Genomic DNA, 5,998 nt, shown 5'->3' on the forward strand with positions numbered 1-5,998 from the left:
GTCCCTGAGTCACCAGAGCTCACCGTCAATCATATCTTATGTCTGAAAATAAATCCAGCATTAGGCAGCTGACCACATATGTGCCTCTGAAACTATGGCAACAGAAAGTCCTTTTACCTCTGTGTCCCAATTAAAAGTGTTCTGTTGGCTGTAATTGGGGTGTTTGGTCTCCAAAACTAATAGATCAAAGCAATCACATAAGCCTCAAATGTCACTATCATACAAATTGATATTTCCCATGCAAGCAGCTAATGAGTGGTCACACCAAAGAGCATATGAAATTGAGGTTACAGAGAATAACTGGATAAATCCATTTTTGGATCCTTTTCTCCATGTTCCCAACGCACCCAAGATTTGAAAACTGATTGAATGTTGCAGAGGGGGGAGAAAGGACAATGGCAATTTCAAGTTGGATGTCCAGGAGGATACAGGAGCTTTTAACAGAAATGGGGAGAAAATTCTTGGAGTAGGTTTCGTAGAAAGAATGACACATGTTGAGAAATAAATGTATTCAAGTCTACTGTACTAGGGTAGCCAGGTGTCTGGCATTGAACCAGGGCACATAACATTTGAGTTTTCTGCCTGGTTTCTAAAAAAAGATTAACTAGTAATATGAATGTCTTCTTTTGATCATTATACTTTCAGATTTGTTTTATTGTTGTTTCTGATTGATTCTTAATGAGCAATAGCATGGAACAACTCTGCTTTTAGTTTTTTTCTCTGATAGTATGAAATGATCAATAAACAAGCACTTAAAAAAATGCAACTAAAAGATCTTTCGTGTGATCCCTGTAATCTTTTGGTAATAGGAAAAATCCTCTGGTAACATAAACAAGCTCACTCTCTAATAATCAGTTTACTAACACAAGTAATACTACTTAATAATGTAAAAGGCTATGGGGGGGAACAAAGGTATATGTACACATTTTTTTTGCTCTATCAGAGGAATATGTTTGACAAACAATAGGAAGCTCAATTTATAGTAGCTTAATCAACTCAGAAAGTAGGCGGTTGCTGATATTAGTTCAGCAGCTCTGAGTACAATTTTGTCTTCCAGTCACCATTAGACCAAGAGAATTGCATGAGATTTGGCTCAAGCTCAAGCCAAACCCTTGCAATTCTCTTGACCTAATGGTGACTGGAAGATTATTCTGCCTCTAATATGTCATCCAAATTCTAGGCAAAAAGAAGAGGGTTAAAGAGAAATGGCATATTCGCTGTGTCTTCCCTGCTGTAAGGGAACCTTCTCAGCAATTCCACCCAGTGATGTCACCTACATCTCATTACCCAGAATTGTGTCACATGGTCATCCCATCTGGAAAAAAAAAAAAAAAAAAAAAAAAAACCTGGTAAATGTAGTTTCTTAGTGGATGCATCATCATCTTTTAGCTGGAATTTTGCTAATAATAAAGAAAGGAAAATAGATACCGGATAAGTGGTTAGTTACCATCTCCCCTCTCTATTGAACTCACCCAGAAGGACTGGCATTTTTCTGGCAGCCATCATGCAGCATTGAATCTAGGGTTTCAAGAGGTAAGCCATACATGATCTATCATTAAAACGAAGGAGTTCCCATCAAAAGACGTAGGATCAGGTTCTGGCTCTGCCACTAGCTCCGTGACCTTGAACAACTAAGTCATTTACTTTCATTCCTAATCTGTAAAATGAGAGAACTTAAAGCAGTCATTGTAAAAATCCTGAAATCCTATGCTTCCATTGTAGAGCCTTACCTGGTAGATATCAAAGTTTTCTTATGCTCCTCTCCTGGACCCTGTGCCCTACCTTTTGTTCCTGGTAGACAAGGAAACATTGCTATAGCAGTCTATCCAGAACCTAAGAGCAGTATCGCTTCAGGAACCATGTTGCTTTGAATAAATAAAAATAGTTTCTTCTATCCCCTATAAAGAGAATGTTGAAGGGCAATGGTGGTTCTAAGGTAATGCACATGATCCACTTCAGCAAGGCTCCTGGGCTGTGTGTGACTGGCACACCTGTGTCCAAGACAAGAGGTCATCTGTGGAAGTCAAAGATAAGAAATCCATCATCTTATGGATCTTCCAGCAGACGTCTCCAGACAGTAGCAACACTGTCCACCACCATTGCACACAGACCGCCAGGAAAACAGCTGGAAGTGGGATGGGAAAAGGGGAGGAAGTAGGGAGGACAGGGAAGTAAGAAAAGCTTAGGGTAACACAGGTAACCTTGCTCAGATCTACAACACTGTGAGGTCTATAGTGTTTTCTTTGGCAAATTTACACCACACCACCAAAAAGGAAAAATTCACTTTCTTCCTACTCCCTCCATCCAGGAAACCTCATCCTTTCTTAGCTAAACCCACTTTCCCAGCTAGAAAAGGAGGGCTGCTCTATTGGTTACATGCAAGAGGTACCAATTATGCTTTGCATCAGGGAACCTGTCTTACTAGTTACACCACTGTAGGTGAGCCCTGTTCAAGCCAAAGAAATTTTACAGTCTTCCTCTCTCTTTCAGCTCCACCTACCACCTTCTCACTGCATCAAACTTACTGGTGGATGGAGACTTCCATTAGCTGCCTCTGGTTAGCTGATAAATTGGGCTTTGGAATGCTTCTATGACTTTATATCACCCATTAAGCTCTTTCGATATTTAATAATAGAAAACCCTGACCTCTGTTGGAAATAATCCACAAAGGAGTACAGCAAATAGAAGAATAGAAAGTGCCTCTTTCCCATGTAAATTGCACAGGCTAGAACAAGATTACCGAAGAGTCTGAGGGACCTCTGACGGGTAGATAGTGCAGTAAACCACCATGGCACATGTATACTTACGTAACAAACCTGCAACTTCTGCACACATATCCTGGAACTTAGAGTAAAATTTAAAAAAAGAAAGAAATGAGCTATCAAGCTATGGCAGACATGGAGGAAGCTTAAATATTTCTAAGTGAAAGAAGCCAATCAGAAAATTTGTGATTCCAAAAATATGACATTTGAAAATGGCAAACTATGAAGACGATAAAAAGATCAATGGTTGCCAGGAGTTAAGGGAGGAGAAGGATGAATAAACAGAACCCAGAAGATTTTTAGGGCAATAAGACTATTCTGTAGGATACCCTAATGGATACATGTCATTATGTATTTGTCAAAACCCACATAATGTACAACATCAAGAGTGAATCCTAATGTCAACTGTAGATTTTAAGTGATAATGATGTGTCAGTGTAGGTTCATCAATTGTAACAAATGTACCAATCTGGGGCCACAAATCCATAGTGGCAGAGGTTGTGCATGTGTAGGGATGGAGGTATATGGCAACTCTCTGTGTATATCCCTCAATTTTCCTGTGAACTTAAAACTGCTCTAAAAAATAAAGTCTATTAATTTTTCAAAAATTTATTTGCTGACCTAAAAATGAACATAGATGGTTCTAAACCCTCTTCACCTTCCAAGAAACTAACACCTCAATGCTTCCCAAAGAGAGATTGCTAGAAATTTAGGAGCATCTACTGATTGCAAGCATTTCTGTTCAGTCCTGTTCTCACCACTGTGGCCAATTGACTCTTTACTCTGCCCACTGAGCTTTAATTTCAATGACTGCATTTTTCATTTCAAGGTCCCTTTGGTTGTCCTGCTTCATTTTTCCCGATATTTTCACTTTCTTCTATTATAACCTTGATGATTTTCTTGGTATACTCATTTCATGGTCTCCACTAATAGCTCTGTTACTGGAAGCTCTTGGGGCTCCAATCCTGCTGTCTCTTTTGCCTAGTGGCTCTTAGATATGGCAGATGGTTTCCTTGTGCGTTTTGTAACTTTGGTTTTTGAGTTCAATTCTAGTAGAGCTCTATCTGTGCAAATACCAAGCAGCCTGAGTTAAGGGTCTATTCAGCTCTCCAGGGTAGTTTTGTATTTGCTTCTGTGGTCATTCCAAGGATATTACTTGCCTAGAACCAGTGCCATGTTCATTTTTCAGTTTAATGGCTCCCAAGATCATGCAAGTAGAATACATTAGAATCTCAAACTTGTGCAAAAAAGTGTGTTGTCAATGAATATTGTTATGCATTCTCAAGGGGAAATTTATCCCCCACTCGGAACTCAAGAGAAGACAAATAAATCTCACTATAGTATATCAGCCAGTGAGTGAGCTTTTTTCTATCTATCAATTTCTCCAAAGGTGTAGCTTTTCAATGCCCCAGATTTTTTCAGTGATCTCCATTCCAATTTCCTGCCACAGAAGGGCTCAAGATCTCATCTCCCATATCCATTTGAGCTTTAAAATCCAGAAGCCTTATACATTGTTGGTGGGAAAGTAAATTACTACAACCTCTATGAAAAACTGTATGGAGATTTCTTGAAGAACTGAAAGTAAAATTACCATTTGACCCAGCAAGCTCAATACTGGGCATCTACCCAAAGGAAAAGAAATTGTTATATTAAAAAGATACCGCTCTTTTTCAGGCTAGAACCATGGAGGGTGTAGAAGAGAAGAAGAAGAACGTTTCTGCTGTGCCAGAAGCCCTTAAGAAAAAGAGAAAGAATTTCACAGAGCTGAAGATCAAGCACCTGAGAAAGAAGTTTGCCCAAAAGATGCTTCAAAAGGCAATGAGGAAGCTTATCTATAAAAAAGCAAAGCACTATTACAAGGAATACAGGCAGTTGCACAGAACTGAAATTCAAATGGCAAGGATGGCAAGAAAAGCTGGCAACTTCTGTGTACCTGCAGAACCCAAATTGACATTTGTCATCAGGATCAGAGGTACCAATGGTGTGAGCCCAAAGGTCCGAAAGGCATTACAGCTTCTTCGCCTTCGTCAAATTTTCAGTGAAACCTTTGTGAAGCTCAACAAGGCTTCAGTTAACATGCTGAGGATTGTAGAGCCACATATTGCATGGGCGTACCCAAATCTGAAGTAGGTAAATGAACTAATTTACAAGCGTAGTTATGGCAAAATCAATAAGAAGTGAGTCGCTTTGACAGATGACACTTTGATTGCTCGATCTCTTGGTAAATATAGCATCATCTGCATGGAGGAGCTGATTCATGAGATCTATACTGTTGGAAAACGCTTCAAAGAAGCAAATAACTTCCTGTGGCCCTTCAAATTATCTTGTCCATGAGGCGGAATGAAGAAAAAGACCACCCATTTTGTAGTAGTGGAGATGCTGGCAACAGGGAGGACCAGATCAACAGTCTTACTAGAAGACTGAACTAAGGTGTCTACCATTATTATTTTTCTAAGCTTGTTGGTTAATAAACAGTACCTGCTCGCAAACTGAAAAAAAAAAAAAAAAGATAACTGCACTCGTGTTTGTCACAGCACTGTTCACACTAGCAATGTCATGGAATCAACCTAAGTGTCCATCAGCAGATGATCGGATAAAGAAAATATGGGATATACACACCATAGAATACTATGCAGTCATAAAAAAACTGAAATCATGTTCTTTGCAGCATCATAGATAGAGTTAGAGGCCATTATCCTAAATGAAATAACTCAGAAACAGAAAATCAAATACTGCATGTTTTGACTTATAAGTAACAGCTAAACTCACAGACATAAAAATGGAAATAATAGACACTGAGGACTCCAAAAGGAGGAAGACTGGGAGGAGGGTAAGGATTTTAAAAATTACCTGTTGGGCTGGGTGCAGAGGCTCACATCTATAATCCTAGCACTTTGGGAGGCCAAGGCAGGAAGATTGAGCCTTCTTGAGCTCAACTCCTGCTTGAGCCCAAGAGTTTGAGACCAGCCTGGGAAACATGGTGAAACCACAACTCTGTAAAAAAAAAAAAAAAAAATACAAAAATTAGCTGGGAATGGTGGTGCATGCCTGTAGTCCCAGCTACACAGGAGGCTGAGGTAGGAGGATCACTTGAGCCCAGGAAGTCAAGGTTGCAGTGAGCCATGATCACACCACTGCACTCCGGCCTGGGCAACAGAGTGAGACCCTGTCTCAAAAAAATACAGACAAAAATTTTTAAATGGCCTACTGGGTACAATGTTCACTATTTGGGTAAT

The 5,998-nt window shown here is 39.6% G+C and overlaps 1 pseudogene; it reads left to right on the top strand.

Moving 5' to 3' along the window:
• The first annotated feature begins 4,445 nt into the window (after positions 1 to 4,445).
• Positions 4,446 to 5,419, top strand: LOC708557 (large ribosomal subunit protein uL30 pseudogene; annotated as a pseudogene).
• Positions 5,420 to 5,998: the final 579 nt, after the last annotated feature.

Source organism: Macaca mulatta, chromosome 16 (genome assembly GCF_049350105.2).
Source record: "Macaca mulatta isolate MMU2019108-1 chromosome 16, T2T-MMU8v2.0, whole genome shotgun sequence".
NCBI lineage: Eukaryota > Metazoa > Chordata > Mammalia > Primates > Cercopithecidae > Macaca > Macaca mulatta.